This window comes from Schistocerca gregaria, chromosome 4, assembly GCF_023897955.1.
Source record: "Schistocerca gregaria isolate iqSchGreg1 chromosome 4, iqSchGreg1.2, whole genome shotgun sequence".
Taxonomy (NCBI): domain Eukaryota; kingdom Metazoa; phylum Arthropoda; class Insecta; order Orthoptera; family Acrididae; genus Schistocerca; species Schistocerca gregaria.
Window position 1 is genome coordinate 549,496,699 of NC_064923.1, and position 20,838 is coordinate 549,517,536.

Sequence of the window (20,838 nt, forward strand, 5' to 3'; positions counted from 1 at the left end):
TATTAATAGTTTAACATTCACGAATTTAGTGAAAGCAGGACCATTTCATCTCCAGGCAAAGAAAAATCAAATTCATATATTTAATAATGAAGTGTGCGAGAAATATCAACCGATAAGTATTTATTTCTGTATTTATTTGATGTATTTTACAGATTACGAACATATGCTCCAGTAACAAAACAATTAAAACATAAATCTTATTATCGAATTCAAACAGAAGTGTAGAAAATTAAAACAGATGTGTAGAGACAATTCTGATACAGTCTTGCCTTTCAGCTGTTCTACACGCACTTTCATATATTGTTGGAACCAAAATAAAATTGGTTTTATAGTTATTAAAAAAAACACAACGTTTGTATTACGGCAAGTGTAAGTGTAGCTTTAACTAATTCCTATGCTCATAAACGTATGAAATGAAGTATGCGAACCTGCTTCAGAATCCTGATAGTTATTTAGCATACAATGCGAATGGGTTAATTAGTAGAATTTTACCGCCAGTAAAGTGAGAACATTAATGGTTGGTCTTAAAAAGCAGCATATCTTTACATATGAGTAAAATAACGAGTAAAAAAAAAGTCGTATAAGAACTTTATATATTATGCTATGAGATGCCGATGTGTTCGATTATATTTTTAAGACAGTATTTCGGCGTGTCTGCCATGTTTAGGTTATATCAGTTGGTCTTGATAACCACATGATATCGCTGTCTTAGCTGCTGTCTCTGCTGTTTAAGTTTGCTCCTTTGATGTCATTGGAGTTGTAATTAAACTTCAGCTGGAGCAGTTAATTCCGAAGTCGTCGAATTACGAAAGTTTATTTCATAATGACGTTGCTTGACAGGCGTATTGACAGTTGAGTGAATATGAAATAAACTTTCATAATTCGACAACTTCAGAAATAGCGGCTCCTGCTAAACTTTAATACTTACTATAGCTCCATTAATATCAAAGGAGCAAACTTGTACAGTAGTGACAGCAGCTAAGACAGCTATATCACGTGAACAGCAATTAAGACAGCAATATCAGAGCGATGTTGGAAATGTCGTGTGGCTAGGGCCTCCCGTCGGGTAGTCCGGTCGCCTGGTGCAAGTCTCTTCAGTTGATGCCACTTCGGCGACGTGCATGTCGATGGGGATGAGATGATGGTGACGAAGACAACACAACACCCAGTGCCTGAACGGAGAAAACCCCCGACCCAGCCGGGAATCATACCCGGGTTCCTTGGTGTGGCAGTCTGCCGCGTGAGCGATGTTAAGAACCATCTGATATAACCTAATCGAACACAACAGTGTCTTTGTCTAATAACGTAATATACATTGTCCATATACAAACATAAAAAAAAGTTTTGCATCACCCTGGTTTCCAGAACTCCTGAAGATAGACGTTGACTGTGGATGTTCTATCACAGACACAGTCCTTTTGATTGTTCAGATATGTCACTAAACCTTCCCAAAGATGTAAACAACCATGCATGAGCAGCGCATATTAGACAGAGTGGTCCCGACAGCCGATCAGTTCTAGTCATTCCACCAGGAAGGAGGTACACGGCCCGTGTTGTCTGTAGTTCAACCATGCCTAGACGATCAATATCGCGGTTCGATGGCGTCCTCATTGTTACTTTGTGCCAGGAAGGGCTCTCAACAAGGGAAGTGTCCAGGTGTCTCGGAGTGAACCAAAGCAATGTTGTTCGGACATGTACGAGATACAGAGAGACATAAACTGTCGATGATATGCCTCGCTCAGGCTGCCCTTACTGCAGTGGATGACCGCTACCTATGGAATATGGCTCGGAAGAACCCTGACAGCAACGCCACCAAGTGAATAATGCTTTTCGTGCAGCTTTCGGTCAATAGGCTGCATGATGCACAACTTCACTCTCGACGTCCATGGCGTGGTCCATCTTTGCAACCACGACACTATGCAGCGCGGTACATTTGGGCCCAACAACATGCCGAATGTACCGCTCAAGGTTGGCACCACGTTCTCTTCACCGATAAGTGCCGCATATACCTTCAACAACACAATCGTCGGAGACATGTTTGGAGGCAACCCCGTCAGGATGAAATCCTTAGACACACTGTCCAGCGACTGCAGCATCGTGGAGGTTCCCTGCTGTTTTGGGTGGCATTATGTGGGGCGGACGTACGCCGCTGGTGGCTATGGAAGGCGCCGTAACGACTGTACGATACGTGAATGCCACCCTCCTACCGATAGTGCAGCCATATCGGCAGCATATTGGCGAGGCATTCGTCTTCATGGACGACAAATCACGTCCCCATCGTGCACATCTTGTGAAGGAATCAGGATAACGACATGGTTCGACTAGAGTGGACAGCATGTTCTGCATACATGAACCCTATCGAACATGTCTGGGATAGATTGAAAAGGGCTGCTTATGGAAGACGTGACCCACTAACCACTCTGAGGGATCTACGCCGAATCGCCGTTGAGGAGGGGGCCATCTGGACCAACAGTGCCTTAATGAACTTGTGTACAGTATGCCACGACAAATAGAGGCATGCATCAATGCAAGAGGACGTGCTGCTGGGTATTAGAGGTACAGGTGTATACAGCAATCTGGACCAGCAGCTCTGAAGATCTCGCTGTATGGTGATGCAACATACAATGTGTGGTTTTCATGAGCAATAAAAAGGCGAAATTTTGTTCATGTTGATCTCTTTTCCAATTTTCTGTACAGGTTCCGAAACTCGTGGAACCGAGGTGATGGAAAACTTTTTTTGATGTGTGTATATAAATATACGAAGCAGCGGGCCCGGATGAGTACAAATAAAAAAAGTCTGTTTCGAGGACTGTGAGTTTAGAGGCATCTATTGATCACGCGACGAAATATTAGATGCATAACACTTTATAAAACAATTCAGACATACACTCTACAAGATCGCTAAACGATAGTATAATAAAACTTTAAGCCGACGTTTATGAAAAATTGGGTATTTTCACTTGTCAAACGAGTTCATAGACCAAGCGAACAAAAATCATTGTTGTCAACATGCATGTGGGATTGAGGGGAAAGAGGAATAGTTCTTATGTCACCACAAAGTAAACTACTCACGGATTTAGGTATGATTAAATACGATACACTGAATGTTCCATATTGCGATACGATTCATTGGAGTCTTTGTGCGAGATGCAATGTCTGAGATTATGTGGAAAAGTAGCGGGAGACAATAAGCTATCGTTGACGTAGACGTCACGGGATGCCCGGATTAACAGGGTTTCAAATATTATAAACTTGAAGCGGTGTAAATTTCTGAAGGCGCACGTTCACTACGATGTCTACGGAACGCGATGCAGAAGTGACATTTAAAGACGGCGGGCAGTCAGCAGTAGCTTCGCAGTACCAGAACGCGACGGCAGAGGGCATCTGCGCAGCCACACAGTAGTTATCTGCTCGGTTGAGGAGTGGGGGGAGACTTGAACGCACGGTAGGAACAGCGGCTTGGAATGCGGCCGACGCGATCGGCTCTGCAGTCTGTTCTGCGCGTCCGTGGCGATGGTTTCGGGGGCGGCGTTAGGCCGTCACGCGAGTGCGTGCTGAGACTGCGTCTGTGCGCAAGCTGTCAAAGTTTCGTGGGCGCGACCTACCTGCCACGAACAAGCCGCTACCGTCGACTTTACTCGCCAGTGAAAGGATTGCACCGAAACAGTTAAGTGTCTCGACCACGATATTAGAATAAATAAATAGAAGGAAAAGCACCGCGATGCATAGCCGTACATACATATCTATAATAACATGTGTCGAAATGTTAAGTGCATAAATACAAACAATTTGCAGACAAGTGCTGCTAGAGTCGGCATGCTTTCTTTACTTTTGTATGTTGCAATGTCGACTGCAAAATGTTCGTGTTTAGTTGTCTCTCAGTTCCATGGAAGTGGTCCTCATTTGATGCGGTGTTCAGTTCCCTCCAATGAGCTGCAGAATTCTAAGGAACAGATACTGCCTTATGCACTTCAGTTATGCCACAGCTTACATCCTTTGTGAAAAAACAGAGAACGTGCCGAAGACCGTGTTTGACCAACGCTGTGTCAGTGGGAAAACTAGCTTGTAAGTTGAAAAGCAACAAGTGTTGCTTCTCAAAATGCTTCGTACACAAAGTACGATGTCTTCTGCTGACTTCACTAGAGACAAAAGTCGACTATAGTGATGTTTTCATCTATGTGATGCTTGTGACTAATTCAAGAGGGAAAACTACATTTTTGGGTTTTATGCAAAATGTGAATGAACATGAAAAGAATTAATAAATCGGATACGCATTTAGCGATTTTGTGTACCTGTTGGCAAAGTTATACATCCTGTACTGAACTCACATTGTAACACAGTCCTCTGATCTGCAACACAAATAATGTGTGTGTGCAGGACGGATCTTATTCGCACAACGCTCATTTCCAGGCCTAATTGTTACTGAATGATTAAATTCTGAAGTTTAGACAGATCCGAGGAACTAACAGACATGTCGAGACGAACATGTCACAATTTGTTTGTGAATGATCGAATATGATTCAGCACCGATACATAATAAATTTGCTCTCCCGAAACCTTTGCCGGCCGGAGTGTCCGAGAAGTTGTAGGCGTTACAGTTTGGAACTGCGCGACCGCTACTGTAGCAGGTTCGAATCCTGCCTCGGGCATGGATGTGTGTGAGGTTAGTTAGGTTTAAGTAGTTCTAAGTTCTAGGGGACTGATGACCTCAGAAGTTAAGTCCCATAGTGCTCAGAGCCATTTTGAACCGAAACCTTTAATCAGAGGAGTGACCAGGAAACATGGCATTAGTCTATCACATCGGCAAAATCTGAGAGATCATATCATTTGTCGTAATATGCATTCACTTAATGTCACCGCGTTTGTAGCGCGGTTACCCAAAAGTTTCCGCGTACATTGTAGTTAGTCAGATCTTGTGTTCGCGATCTCTACGAGGGCGATGTGTAAAATGCTATAGAATAATCCTAGATTTTTCACTTAAAACTGGCTCTTGAATCTATTTGAGTCGGACCTCACAGAATAGTTCGCGTCTGTCAGTTCAAGGTTCTTGGCATCTCCGCGACACTCTCCTGCGAATCCAGAAAGCCTGTCAGTATTCATGTTGATCTTCTTTGTATATGTTGAATATCCCCTGTCACTCCCACCTGGCAGGGATCCCATACATTTGAGGATGGCTGTCACGAGTGTTTTATAAGCAGTCTCCTTTAACGCATTTCTTCCTCCTTGAAACCTTTATTAATGTTTGACGGAATATTCGTGCAGCAAACCAAAGTAGCTTATAATATACAGCCTCGCAACGAGGAAAGGTCTCCATCAGTACTCTGCACGTCTACGTACTGTGAGCAGGACGTTACGCACGTAGTGCTCCTGAATACTGCTGCTACTCCATTTGCGGATGATACGAGGGAAGAAAGGCTGTTAGTGCACCCGAATTTCTTTCATGTTGGCGTCATTGACATGATGTAAAACGAAGTAACGTATTTCGTGACTCATCTATCGACAACCTCCACTTTGAGACTTGTACTAAAACAATGATTTGGTTTTTGTTTTTTGCTTCCAGAGAAAGTCACAGGTTCACTAAAAGTCCCACATACAATATACATACACCTTATTTAGTGATGTAAATTCATCTGGTAATGGTGTAATAAACCTAAAGGCTTAATGGAAATAGTAATTGTGACTGGTTATAGTAATTCATTATTTGATTCCTCTGGATAGATTCGCAACTTTATTTTAAGAGTTCGCAAAATATGTTGATCTAATGCATCATACATTTCCGCGTGTTTCTGAAGGACGTAACGCATTGAAATGTCTAGAGTAGACCATTCTTCAGCAGCATTTTTTCACATGACTCTTGGTGATGAAAGCCGTCTTTGAAGTTTGTAAAACAAGATTTTAGCATCTTGTCGGTAAATGAAAGCGACTCCACTTACAGTGACTTTTTTAAGCCTTTCCAAGTCTGGGCTCTTTTGTACTAGTGCACAATCTGTACAAAGTCGTAGACTTGCTTGTACAGCTCCTTTTGTTCCTAATAGTCGGTAACAAGGCCTTGCCAAACTGACGCCTTGCGATGAAGTAACGGACAGAGGACTACTTAAACAGTCGGGTCTCCTTCTAACATAGAATCAGCAGACAAAAGAGCGCGGATCAATGACGTAAATTACTATTTCTTCACTCAAACTGATAGTTATTCGCGGAACGAAAGGAGTTTCCTAAAGCGATAAGCGATATAATGTGTAGTATGTTTCGCATAGCGCTCTTGCAAAGCTTAGCAACAGATTTTAATAAAGATCGCTTGGTGAAATGAGTGATAGCTCTCTTTAAACGTGGATGAATTTTAGGCTATGCATATAAAAAAGATAAAGAACACGACAGGTATCATATTACAGGATACTGGTGAAAATCTTGAACACGTCACACCTTGTAAGTACTTAGCGGTAGTATTAACAAGTTATATGAAACGGGGCGATCACGTAGAACCAGAATTAGAAGAGGCGAACGGTAGACTTACAGTCGTTAGGAAGGTTCTGGGAAAGTAAAATGCATCTGTAAATGAACTCGCATTCAAGACGCTAGTCTGACCAATTCGAGAGTACTCTTCCAATGTTTGGAGTCCTTATCTAATGTGTATGACAATAGATATCGAACGAATTCAGAGACCCACTGCTAGGATCGTAACAGATATGTGTAGCCCTTACAAAAGTATAGCAGAAATGCTCGAGGAACTTAATACTGGGATTTTTGTAAGAAGATGGTAGCTGTCGCGAATGTTTGTTAATATATGTCCACACGATACCTCTGTCATTGTGCGCAGTCGCAGTCGCACAGGAATAAAAAGGCATGCACACAAATTTATGAAAAGAGCGCATGTACGTATGGGCTCTCGTGTCCACATGTTGCTTCATTGCATAAGCAGTCTGCTATTGATCTCCTTCTCTGCTCGAGAGCTTGTGGTGCGTTTATTGTGATGAAAATGCGACAGAAAAACAAAGCGCAAAAGCGACTGTAGGCGAAGAGGTATCAAAATAACAGAAGAACGAGAAATAAAAAGTGACGACAAAGATTTTTTTTTTTTTTTTGCAAATTTCAGGAGGAAGTCGCAGCGAGATTTTAGATTATCTGCTTAGGAAACTTAAGTGAGAAGACTGACAGCAAGATTTCGTTAGTTAGTAATTGGCGACTTATATATCATTCTGAATAATATATTTCAAATTTAGAAACAAAGCATTTCAGTGGTTATTCCTGAAACTGAGAAATATTTACTTGCGATTCTTAGTCATTACGCGAAGGTTAATTAACTTCCAAATGCATCGCGTGAATTCTATTTTATTAAAAAGTTGTTTACATATCTTTAGTCTTGTAAAATTACACAGGGTGTAAAGGGTATAATTGCAGACATTTTTATAAGTGGTACCTTCAATGTACACACATCAGTGAGTTGGTTGTTTTTTTCTCTGTCGAACAGTCTTCCCATAAACACATCACAAACTTTACGACCTGACGTTATCTGCATGGTCGTTGCTGGACCACTAACTTGTAAGTGGACTATGCCTATCGATACAGACTTACCTCTTACGTCCATGTGTCACACTTCAACACCCGACTTGTCGCCCAGGGGAAAATAAACATTAATACACTACTGGCCATTAAAATTGCTACACCACGAAGATAATGTGCTACAGACGCGAAATTTAACCAACAAGAAGAAGATGCTGTGATATGCAAATGATTAGTGATTAGTTTTTCAGAGCATTCACACAAGGTTGGCGCCGGTGGCGACACCTACAAAGTGCTGACATGAGGAAAATTTCCAATCGATTTCTCATACACAAACAGCAGTTGACCGGCGTTGCCTGGTGAAACGTTGTTTTGATGCCTCGTGTAAGGAGGAGAAATGCGTACCATCACGTTTCCGTCTTTGATAAAGGTCGGATTGTGGCCTATCGCGATTGCGGTTTATCGTATGGCGACATTGCTGTTCGCGTTGGTCGAGATCCAATGACTGTTAGCAGAATATGGAATCGGTAGGGTCAGGAGGGTAATACGGAACGCCGTGCTGGATCCTAACGGTATCACTAGCAGTCGAGATGACAGGCATCTTATCCGCATGGCTGTAATGGATCGTGCAGCCACGTCTCAATCCCTGAGTGAACAGATGGGGACGTTGCTGTACCTGTACACGCCATCCGAGCTCTGTTTGACTCAATACTCAGGCGTTATTACGGCCGGAGGTGATTGTTCTGGGTACTGATTTCTCAGGATCTACGGACCCAAATTGCGTGAAAATGTAATCACATGTCAGATCTAGTATAATGTATTTGTCCAATGAATACTCGTTTATCGTCTGTATTTCTTCTTGGTGTAACAATTTTAATGGCCAGTAGTGTACTGCTTGAGGGGTAAGAAATGTGCAGATGACCAATAACTCTGAACTGGTATTCTGATTGAAATGTAAATATTATCGCATAGTTCGCCTGCTTACCTGGGTGGTAAGGTGCTGGCCTCCCATGCAAGTGGGTTCGGATTCCATTTCCGGCCGGGTTGCAGATTTTCTCCGCTCTGGGACGGGTTGTTGTGTTGTCCTCATCATCATTTCATCCTCATCACCGGCGCTCAAGTCGCCCGATGTGGCGTCGACTGAAATAAGGCTCGCACTTGGGGCCTCCCGACCAACGATGCCGTACGCTCATTTTATTTCCATTATCACAAAGAGATTAACACAGATCACAAATTGTTTAGAAAATTTGTAACTCTCCAAGGAAGTGTGTGCTGCTGGGTAACTTGATGGCAGGTTACAACTTCTTCCCACATTGAGACTGGAATATAGATACTTGCCTTTTGTGTGTTCCAGTTACCGTTTTGTACTCTGACGCAGTGGTAGTACATCAGGAAGTTTCATAACAGTCCACGCTCCACTCTACTGACGTATTCGATATGGAACGTTGGAAGTGTCTAAGCCATTTCAGTGTGATATCTTTTCTTCGAGGATTGCTAGTCCATCAAGACCTATAGGAGAGCTTCTGTGGAGTTCGTAAACTTGGAGAGAAGTTCTGGCAGAATTCAAGCCGTGAGGGTGTGTTGTCAGACTTTCTTGTATTGGTCGGTCGCTAAGTGATAGTATCTGTCTGTAACAGTCTTAGTAATCCACATCATTATAGAGTTTCAAAGAAAACAAAAACGTTTTATTTGGTACACACTGTGTCGAAAATTAAACAGAATCCACAAGATGAGCCGTAGAAAGCCGATTAAATTATTTTTCCACTGTCAACGAGAAGCTTAAATTTTTGAGTAATGTCAAAACCTTGTGTCGCCTCTGTTTTCAGTTACTGAAATTCCGTTTTAGGTATCAAAAAGAAGTTATTGTAACGTGTCGTATCAAAATGCGGAAGTTTAATCACATGCATGCGCCTTAGCTTCGTAAGAGCTTTTTGCTTACTTTAATGTGCGTATGAGACAGACTTTTCGAGAAAGACTGTAGTCAGTGGCCGGTCTTTGTGGCCGTGCGGTTCTAGGCGTTACAGTCTGGAGCCGAGCGACCGCTACGGTCGCAGGTTCGAATCCTGTCTCGGGCATGGATGTGTGTGAGGTCCTTAGGTTAGTTAGGTTTAATTAGTTCTAAGTTCTAGATGACTGATGACCCCAGAAGTTAAGTCGCATAGTGCTCAGAGCCATTTGTAGTCAGTGGATATTTGCGTGTACACGTGCGTAATGTCTGCAACCGCATACCGACCTCCACCACCGTCTGATGACAGCGCAATTCAGTTGCTGCATACCTGTATTTCAGGGACATACGGGACGCATTGTATGGGTCTAAATGTAATTGTCCTCCCTGCCAGAAACTGAGGAAGTAGGTAGGTGTCCTGACAAAAGAATCAGCTAAAAAAGAACAGCTAACGAACGATGCCTAAGTAAAGCAAATACAGAAAGTCTCAGGAGGAATATATAGGAAAAGAAATCCATTACTGTACAATTGCACTACAGATGACAAATTTATGGAAACAATATGTACCATACAGTATCTATGAATAAATATCCAGAGTGACCTTAAGTGGAATGGCCACATAAAAGAATGACCACATAAAACAATGACCACATAAAACAAACAGTAGGAAAAGCAGATGTCAGATTCATAGGAAGAAGCTAAAAAAAAAAAATGTCTCATACGTGAAGGCACTGGTTTACAAGGTAATTCTCGAGCATTATCTATCAATCTATGATCCTAACGATGTAGGATTGATAAAAGAGATAGAGAAGATCCAACGAAGAGCGGGTTCGTTTAGTCGCCGCGAGATCATTACAGAGATGTTCAGCAAACTTCAGTGACAGACGCTATAAGTAGCAATGTGGATTACGGATAAGTTCAGTATTGAAGTTTCGAGTGAGCATTTTTCGGGAAGAGTCGGAAAACATATTACTTCCTCCTACATAGATCTCCCATAATGACCAAGACGAGAAAATTCGAGAAAGTAGAGCTTGCGGACAATCATTCTTCCAGCGGCACTGGCCAGTGGAATGGGCACGGGGCATCAGTTAGTGGTACCAAAAGTACCTTCCGCCACACACCGTTTGCTGGCTTGCGAAATATGGTATAGGTGTAGCGTGGTCAATATTCAGGGGTTTGACAGGAATGATCATTCGAAGCAAATAAGTCTACTTCATCATTTCCTTACAGTGAAATAAATATCTTCTAATGAGAACACTTCGCTTTTCATATTTCGAAAAATTGCAGTGTGGCCCAAAGCAAGAAGAAAATGTCTAATGAACATGGACTCTGAAAGTGCATACCTTCAATGCTACGAGTATTTGGCCACCTTCGCTGCTCTGAAACACATCTCTTCTACTGAAAATGTGTTCATTGCGCTTAAGGTATGCATGTTAGAACCTATATTTACTAGATCTTTTCATTTCGAATGACCGTTCCAGTCATGTCACTGAATATTGGTCATTCCCTGTGGGACCCTGTAGATGCTGCTTAATGGATTTTTTGTAAAAAGAAAACAGAAGGTCTTATGCAAAAAGCAAGAGCTTTTCCGTTAAATTCTTTTTGAGGAGTGGTGTAATGGAATTAACGAAACGTAGTATAGTCACTTCGAAGCGCAGTTTTACAGACGCTATAAGTGACAAACGAGAACGTTTGTTAACAGCAAATTTTCTCCGGCAGTACTTTCTTGACAAAGGAGGGCTGCCTAGCTGGACGGGTCAGAGAGTAACGCTGGGTAAGCAGCCCGGCGGTGTGGCAGGCGCTCTGCCACTGAGGCCATAGTAACGCCGTAGCAGATAGTACTACGTCGTCGGTCGATACTGAATCAGAACACACTGACGGACACACTACTCTTCTATTCTTCTCGTAACCTGATCTTCGACTGAGATATTCTTATTTAGGGCCCATTCGTGGCATCAATTTGAAATGTGCCACGCTCTCTGTCGTCTGGGAGATTAGAACTACTCTGTTTCTTGTTTTGTATAAGTTTTCAAGGCTGCTCCACTCAGTTTTTCCGTGCTACGACGAGAGTACTTCATGTACGACTGATTTAATTTTTGTGAGTGTGCACAATATATTGGAAACTTGAAGACTTATTAAAGATTTTACGTTCCAGTAGAGTCACTGGTGCGGATGGACTTTAACACACATGGAACATGAAAAAAAAAAAAAAACTAATTCATAAGTCTACTACACGATCAATGACATGGCGCTACCGTCCAAGTGCAAATATATAAGAGTCCATGTAAATTTCCTTGTTCCTGAAGTTCATTACACAAAACTAGTTGTCGCATTACAGCCCACACAAATCGAATCGACTAGAACAGATCTTTTGTTGGAACCAGAATAACAATATTATTTAGGATTCTTAGAAACTAAAATTATGTTTATTAGAATATGCACAGTGGCAAAAGATAACCAATAACACAACTTCGATAAGAAGAAAACCACAAAATTAAATATAACGTGGAACGTGGTGTTAAAAACAATTGTAATTTACGTGCCTGATGAGCTCTTGGACGCACTTCGCCTTGACATAGAAATCCCTGACAAGCTCGGATGGCATCACGACATTACGTCAGCTGCACGATCTGAACAAACAGTTCAGCTGTTCTTGTTAATTATTGTAATCCAGGATGCTCGTTTTTCTAAACTGTGAGCTGCGACGAACTGAAACGTTCTCTACCGTCTCTGACGAAACATTATTCAGAAAATTGTGCACCATCTAATTCCTAGAATGCGTACGTTTAATTCCTAGAATGCGTACGTTATAGATTTCTGGTTTCGAACCTTGTACTATGCGTCAAACTGGACTGAAATATAAAGAACTTTTTTTTTTCAGTCTACTGACTGGTTTGATGCGGCCCGCCATGAATTCCTTTCCTGTGCCAACCTCTTCATCTCAGAGTAGCACTTGCAACCTACGTCTTCAATTATTTGCTTGACGTATTCCAATCTCTGTCTTCCTCTACAGTTTTTGCCCTCTACAGCTTCCTCTAGTACCATGGAAGTCATTCCCTCGTGTCTTAGCAGATGTCCTATCATCCTGTCCCTTCTACTTATCCGTGTATTCCACATATTCCTTTCCGCTCCGATTCTGCGTAGAACCTCCTCATTCCTTACCTTATCAGTCCACCTAATTTTCAACATTCGTCTATAGCACCACATCTCAAATGCTTCGATTCTCTTCTGTTCCGATTTTCCCACAGTCCATGTTTCACTACCATACAATGCTGTACTCCAGACGTACAACCTCAGAAATTTCTTCCTCAAATTTATTTTACTGCCTAGGTAGCAGAATACCTTAACTTCATTGACTTCATGACCATCAATCCTGATGTTAAGTTTCTCGCTGTTCTCATTTCTACTACTTCTCATTACCTTCGTCTTTCTCCGATTTAATCTCAGACCATACTGTGTACTCATTAGACTGTTCATTCCGTTCAGCAGATCATTTAATTCTTCTTCACTTTCACTCAGGATAGCAATGTCATGAGCGAATCGTATCATTGATATCCTTTCACCTTGTATTTTAATTCCACTCCTGAACCTTTCTTTTATTTCCATCATTGCTTCCTCGATGTACAGATTGCAGAGTAGGGCCTTTCCCTACATCCTTCTTAATACGAGCACTTCGTTCTTGATGGTCCACTCTTATTATTCCCTCTTGGTTGTTGTACATATTGTATATGACCCGTCTCTCCCTATAGCTTACCCCTACTTTTTTCAGTATTCGAACAGCTTGCACCATTTTATATTGTCGAACGCTTTTTCCAGGTCGACAAATCCTATGAACGTGTCTTGATTTTTCTTTAGCCTTGCTTCCATTATTAGCCGTAACGTCAGAATTGCGTCTCTCGTGCCTTTACTTTTCCTAAAGCCAAACTGATCGTCACCTAGCGCAATCTCAACTTTCTTTTCCATTCTTCTGTATATTATTCTTGTAAGCAGCTTCGTACCATGAGCTGTTAAGCTGATTGTGCGATAATTCTCGCACTTGTCAGCTCTTGCCGTCTTCGGAATTGTGTGGATGATGCTTTTCCGAAAGTCAGATGGTATGTCGCCAGACTCATATATTCTACACACCAATGTGAATAGTAGTTTTGTTGCCACTTCCCCTAATGATTTTAGAAATTCTGATCTATCCCTTCTGCCTTATTTGACCGTAAGTCCTCCAAAGCTCTTTTAAATTCCGATTCTAATACTGGATCCCTTATCTCTTCTAAATCGACTCCTGTTTCTTCTTCTATCACATCAAACAAATCTTCACCCTCATAGAGGCTTTCAATGTATTCTTTCCACCTATCTGCTCTCTCCTCTGCATTTAACAGTGGAATTCCCGTTCCACTCTTAATGTTACCACCATTGCTTTTAATGTCACCAAAGGTTGTTTTGACTTTCCTGTATGCTGAGTCTGTCCTTCCGACAACCATATCTTTTTCGATGTCTTCACATTTTTCCTGCAGCCATTTCGTCTTAGCTTCCCTGCACTTCCTATTTATTTCATTCCTCAGTGACTTGTATTTCTGTATTCCTGATTTTCCCGGAACATGTTTGTACTTCCTCCTTTCATCAATCAACTGAAGTATTTCTTCTGTTACCCATGTTTTCTTCGCAGCTACCTTCTTTGCACCTATGTTTTCCTTCCCAGCTTCTGTGATGGCCCTTTCTAGAGATGTTCATTCCTCTTCAACTGTACTGCCTACTGCGCTATTCCTTATTACTGTATCTATAGAGTTAGAGAACTTCAAACGTATCTCGTCATTCCTTAGGACTTCCGTATCCCACTTCTTTGCGTTTTGATTCTTCCTGACTAATGTCTTGAACTTCAGCCTACTCCTCATCACTACTATATTGTGATCTGAGTCTATATCTGCTCCTGGGTACGCCTTACAATCCAATATCTGATTTCGGAATCTCTGTCTGACCATGATGTAATCTAATTGAAATCTTCCCGTATCTCCCGGCCTTTTCCAAGTATACCTCCTCCTCTTGTGATTCTTGAACAGGGTATTCTCTATTACTAGCTGAAACTTGCTACAGAACTCAATTAGTCTTTCTCCTCTTTCATTCCTTGTCCCAAGCCCATATTCTCCTGTAACCTTTTCTTCTACTCCTTCCCCTACAACTGCATTCCAGTCGCCTATGACTATTAGATTTTCGTCCCCCTTTACATACTGCATTACCCTTTCAATATCCTCATACACTTTCTCTATCTGTTCATCTTCAGCTTGTGACGTCGGCATGTATACCTGAACTATCGTTGTTGGTGTTGGTCTGCTGTCGATTCTGATTAGAACAACCCGGTCACTGTACTGTTCACAGTAACACATCCTCTGCCCTATCTTCCTATTCATAACGAATCCTACACCTATTATACCATTTTCTGCTGCTGTTGATATTACCCGATACTCATCTGACCAGAAATCCTTGTCTTCCTTCCACTTCACTTCACTGACCCCTACTATATCTAGATTGAGCTTTTGCATTTCCCTTTTCAGATTTTCTAGTTTCCCTACCACGTTCAAGCTTCTGACATTCCATGCCCCGACTCGTAGATCGTTATCCTTTCGTTGATTATTCAATCTTTTTCTCATAGTAACCTCCCCCTTGGCAGTCCCCTCCCGGAGATCCGAATGGGGGACTATTCCGGAATCTTTTGCCAATGGAGAGATCATCATGACACTTCTTCAACTACAGGCCACATGTCCTGTGCATACACGTTACGTGTCTTTAATGCAGTGGTTTCCATTGCCTTCTGCATCCTCATGTCGTTGATCATTGCTGATTCTTCCGCCTTTAGGGGCAATTTCCCACCCCTAGGACAAGAGAGTGCCCTGAACCTCTATCCGCTCCTCCGCCCTCTTTGACAAGGCCGTTGGCAGAATGAGGCTGACTTATTATGCCGGAAGTCTTCGGCCGCCAGTGCGGATTATTTATCAAAATTTAGGCAGTGGCGGGGATCGAACCCGGGACCGAAGACGATTTTGAATATGAATCAAAGACCCCTAGACGACGGGTAAAGAACATACCAGGCTGGAATAGGCAGTCCCAGCTTACGCTGTGTGGTACTGGAACTAGCGGCAACAATACGAAAGAACAAGTAGTCTTGGTTGGAAAACTTGATTTTTTAAATTTTATTTATCCTCCAATGACGCGTTTCATCTTAAACAAGGCATGTTAAGATTGGCCTACGAGAAAAAATACAATGTTTCTCATAAATGGCATGAGCTCGATATAGTAAAATTGGAATAGCAAGAGAAAATAAAACAACTTACTGGCAAAATATGGTGTTAAACACACAGGATACCGTGGATACAAATGACCTATCAGAAAACCGCCGTGGTCATGATTTGAAAAAGAAAAGCAATTGTGCTGTATGAAACACAGCCGTTAAAATATTCAGAAGCCAGTAAACAGTCTAATGCACTAAAAGCACAAAACACACTCAAACAAAGATTTTAAAGTATGTAAGAAACAACTTACTGATGTTGAATTGACGGGGAAATCCCACCTAAAGACACGTGAAAGCCCCAGAAGGTAGTTGCCCCTGCCTTTTAAAAACGGCCTTGCGTGGTGCCCTACAAAACACATCACCTCGAGAATAGTCAAGAAGTATTCAAAAGCAAATAACCGACTGAGTCCCACAGGAGGTACGCATATTTGTATAAATAGGCAGCAGGTTACCCTGTCAGCTATGAGGCGCCGTCCAAATCCACTAAAACGGGATCAAGCCCACATAGATGCATCACAGTAAATACGTAGGAGGCGGAGTTGCGTATGCTTCTCGCTGTGCACATAGTACTGGGCATAGAAACGTACAAGAAGTATACGGCTAGTATACGCAGCCCACAGAAGACGGCTCATGTAATAAATAAGAGAAACATGGCAAACAGTAAAGCCATGTAAAAGATTTTCCTTAAAATTGCAGGTAAAATGTTTATACTAATAGGTCATAATAAACAAGAGAAATAAATTTTAAAAAAATCAACAAATAGAACAGTGTATACTGCTGTGGTGCGAACGAATAAAACCTGCACGAGGGAACCAAGAGCATCCAGATAGAATATTACTGATTCTGTCTTACTTTCTCAGCTTACTGACTATTATATGACGTTATTTAGCGCGTCTGTGACCCAATTTTGACTCAAGGGGAAAAAGTGTACGGAATGATTTTTAGCCATAGTACTACCTGGTCCGCTAAGAAATTAGTTCTCTTGGTTCCCTCGTGCAGGTTTTATTCATTTGCGCCACACCAATATACACTTTTCTACTTGTTGATATTTTTAAAAATTTATATCTCTTGTTTATTATGACCCATTTGTATAAACATCTACCCTGTAATTTTAAGAAAGATATTTTATATGGCTTTATTGCCTTTCGTATTTCTCTTTGTGAATTTACAGGAACCATCTGCTGTAGGTTGCGTATACTAGCCGTATACTTCTTGTACATTTCTATGCCCAATACTATGCACACAGCCAGAAGCTTGAGCAACTGTGCTTCCTAAGTATTTACTGTGTGAAGCATCTCTGGAGGCTTGATATCGTTTTACTGGATGTGGACGGCGCCGCATATCTGACAAGGTAATCTGCTTCCTATTTATACAGATATACGTACTTCTTGTGAAACCAAGCCGGTTGTTTGCTTTTGATTATTTCTTGACTATTCTCGAAGTGATGTGTTTTGTAGGACAACACTCGAGGCCTTTTTTTAAAATAATTGATAAGGGCAACTACCTGATGGGGCTTTCATGTGTTTAACATCGACTACGTCAGTAAATTGTTTTTTTATATATTTTTAAATTTTAAATTTTTGTTTGAGTGCACTAGACTACTGAACATTTTATCTGCCATATTCAGATATATTTTACTCTTATCTTAGAGGACACTGCGAAATGTTTTTTTCAAATTCTGACTAAGGTGGTTTCATGCTACAACATTTGTATGCGCGGCATCCTATGTTCTTAACACTGTGTTTTGCCAGTGTTTTTTCTCGCTAGTCCGAATTTTCTAAATCGGGGTCAAGCCATTTATAAGAAAGGTTGTATTTTTTCTCGTAGGCCAATCTGAAGGTGCCTCGCATAAGGCGAAACGCGTCATTGGAGGATAATAAACTAAAAAAATGCAATTTTGCCACCAAGACTATTTGTTCTTTCATAAATTTCAGCAATATCTTGCCGTGGACGTGGGTGAAACATTTGCAGTGCGTGGCTTTGCGACGTTATACATCAATGACCGAGGAAGGTCAATATATCAACGGCCTTGGTTCCCATCAACAGTGATGGATAGACAACTGCACCACACAATTAGACAATGTATATTGATCCGCGACCGCTGACCGAATCAGGACCAATGTTGCACTGGACGTGTAACGCCAGTAAGAACTATTATGGTTCAATGATTCACCTACGAGTCACTTTCGCTGCTGTGTAAATGTCTCGCTTCCTTGCAACTTACCTCAAATACTGCCACTGGAGGAAGAAATCGAAAATATGGCGCAGCGGAGCATGGGTGTGATCTTCTGCGGAAGGAGTACATTATCAGTTACCAGTAAAGTTCTAGTTTCATGGTAGTTTGTGATGAGCAGTTCCTGCCTCGCTTTACACTTTGACTAATCGCCTGATGTGTTCGTAAGAAGTCCAGTGAAAGACACGGCGCACACCTAAAACGTCATCTTAGCACTCCAGGTGTCGTTTGCATTGTCAAGGGTGTGTGCCCTTCCAGTTGGGTAAAGGCGTCTTGCATAGCGTTTCTTCGTAGCTACCGAGTTCTCCCAGCTGTACGTTAACTTCCGTGATTAGCTTGATGCCCACGATCTGACAGCGCGCGGTCGGCCCACCAAGGCCAGCAACAAACCTTGACCCACTGCGACACTGAGTAGCCAAAGAGTGGAGTGCCATTCTACAGGACGACATCGCACCGTTCTATGGCTCCTCTGTGAGGTAGCAGGACAAACTAAAAACAAAAACTTCTTACATGCACAACAGTATCGTTGCAAAGATGTAAAACCGCCTAAATGTCTTTAGCAACCAAGTATAGTTTTTTCCTTGGAACTGGAGAGTTCATTTCTTTTGAGCTATGATAGCAAAGGTGTCCCTTTTCACGTTGCTGTGTAAATGCATATCGTCAGCAAAATAAAATAATTTTTTTAAAATAATGCATTGTAGAGAAAATTATAATCGATATTCATAACTCGCCTTTTACTACAAAGCTTCAAAAAATGGCTCTGAGCACTATGGGACTCAATATCTGAGGTCATCAGTACCCTAGAACTTAGAACTATATAAGCCTAACTAACCTAAGGACGTCACACACATCCGGGCAAGAGGCAGGATTCGAACCTGTGACCGTAGCGGTCGCGCGGTTCCAGACTGAAGCCCCTAGAACCGCTCGGCCACCACGGCCGGCCTACAAAGCTTCTTTCGGTATATTACGAAGAAGTTAAAAATCGTTTCAGATCGATCAGTAGTAAGATGCGAATTATAACCACCTCATATTACAAAAGTTGTTATACAATGGCCCACTTGCGGGTAAAGAAATATTTTAGTTACAGCGTGAGGGTTCTGTCCTCTTACGTACTATCGCTCATTGGCCTGGCTGGCACAATCCCTCCATTTGCAGCCTTTGTGTTTGGTTTCATTCGCATAGGCGGTGGGGGGGGGGGGGGGGGCAGTAGAAGGGGTAGGGAATGAGGGGGGCGATGTAGCTCCTATAAAACCTCAGAATCATCATTAAATAGTCTGAAAATAGTCTCGGAATATCTCTTGCCAGCGTAAGCATTCGCTACATTTTATTCACAAGACAAACAGGCTCCAGTCACTTATACAAATGTATGAATAACCACAGTTTGCAGCGCGGACGTACAGAGAGAGAGTCGGTGATGTTGTGGAAGATACCGACAGGGATGTAGAGCGATGCCAACTTCAGTGCCGTGGCCAGCTGCGCTAGGTTCCACGGTTGAGGATCCATGCCGCGAGCAGCCCGATCGAGGTGGTCCCACGGACTTTCAATTGGGTTTAAATAAGTGGGGGAGTGTGGGGGGGGGGGGGGGGGAGTACAGAAAACTCATCCTGGTGCACTTCGAACCACACACATTCACTACCAGCTTTGTGATACATTGCATTGTCCTGTTGTCCTGCTGGTAGATGCCGTCATGCCGAGAAACAACAGACTGCATGTAGGTGTGGACATGGTCCCCAACGTTCGATACATATTTGTGTTGATCCATTGTGCCTTCGCCGTCAGTGTGGCCGAGCCGTTCTAGGCGCTTCAGTCTGGAACCGCGCGACCGCTACGGTCGCAGGTTCGAATCCTGCCTCGAGCATGGATGTGTGTGATGTCTGTAAGTTAGTTAGGTTTAAGTAGTTCTAAGTTCTAGGGGACCTCAGATGTTAAGTCCCATAGTGCTCAGAGCCATTTGAACTATTTGAACCACTGTGCCTTAAAGGAGTGACGAAGTCGTCTACGGAACGCCACGAAAATATTTCCCAGATCACAGACTTCCTCCTCCGGCCAGGACCCTTCCGACGATAGTTGCAGGGCCGTACAAGTCAACGGCCATTTATCCGATGGAGCATAAAACCTGGTTAATCCCAGTGGACGTTCAGTTGCGGTATTGATGTACAAACTCCAAACTTCCTCGACGATGAACAGCAGTCAGCATGGGTGGATAAATCAGGCGCCTGTCGCGGAGGTCCATTCGCAGCAATGTTCGTTGAACGGTTGATGAGGAGATACTGTTGGTAGCTCCTTGGTTCATCAGGGCGGTCAGCTTCCCAACTGTTGTACCTCAGTCCGCCCATGCATATCTCAGCAGCCTTCGTCCACCCATCTGTGGCCCGTGGTGAACTGCAGTTGCGTCGGTGGCTGTTTTGGATGGCGCCATTTTGTCATTCTCTGTATACTCAACTGCAACAGTAGTCTTAGCAGTTTCGGCCCGGAAGCCAATGATCATTCCGTTTTGGACGTCAGATAAATCGCTCCGTTCCCACATTACGACAAAGACTGCACTGTTTTCTGCGTCTGCTCCCCCCCCCCCCCCATCCCCCTCCCCTCCGACATGTTTTATATACCCTCCACTGTTAGTCCTGCCACCTGCCCTCTATGTGTGGTTATCGTACTTTGACGTCGAACATAGGCGGTGGTCACATTAATGTGACTGTACTATGTTTCTTTATTCACCTCCTCTCAGAATGTTGAATCGTTGTAAATGATATTTTTGTTGTTCTTGTTACACTCTGTTTACAGCATGTAAGGGAAATAAACTGGACTGTTCGTTTGAGGCAATATTAATTTTTCGCAGTTTATGGAACAGTACTTCTATCCATTGTGGCAACTTTTTGTTATTACAATGTT

The 20,838-nt window shown here is 42.5% G+C and overlaps 1 protein-coding gene across 1 annotated transcript in view; it reads left to right on the top strand.

Annotated features, from left to right (window-relative positions):
- Nucleotides 1-3,432: 3,432 nt before the first annotated feature.
- The window catches only part of LOC126268107 (calpain-C), a 417,830-nt gene continuing 400,424 nt past the window's right edge, over nucleotides 3,433-20,838 (top strand). Inside the window, exon 1 of the mRNA XM_049973621.1 lies at nucleotides 3,433-3,666. The gene's annotated coding sequence lies outside the window, so the exon portion shown is untranslated. The remainder of the gene's footprint in view (nucleotides 3,667-20,838) is intronic.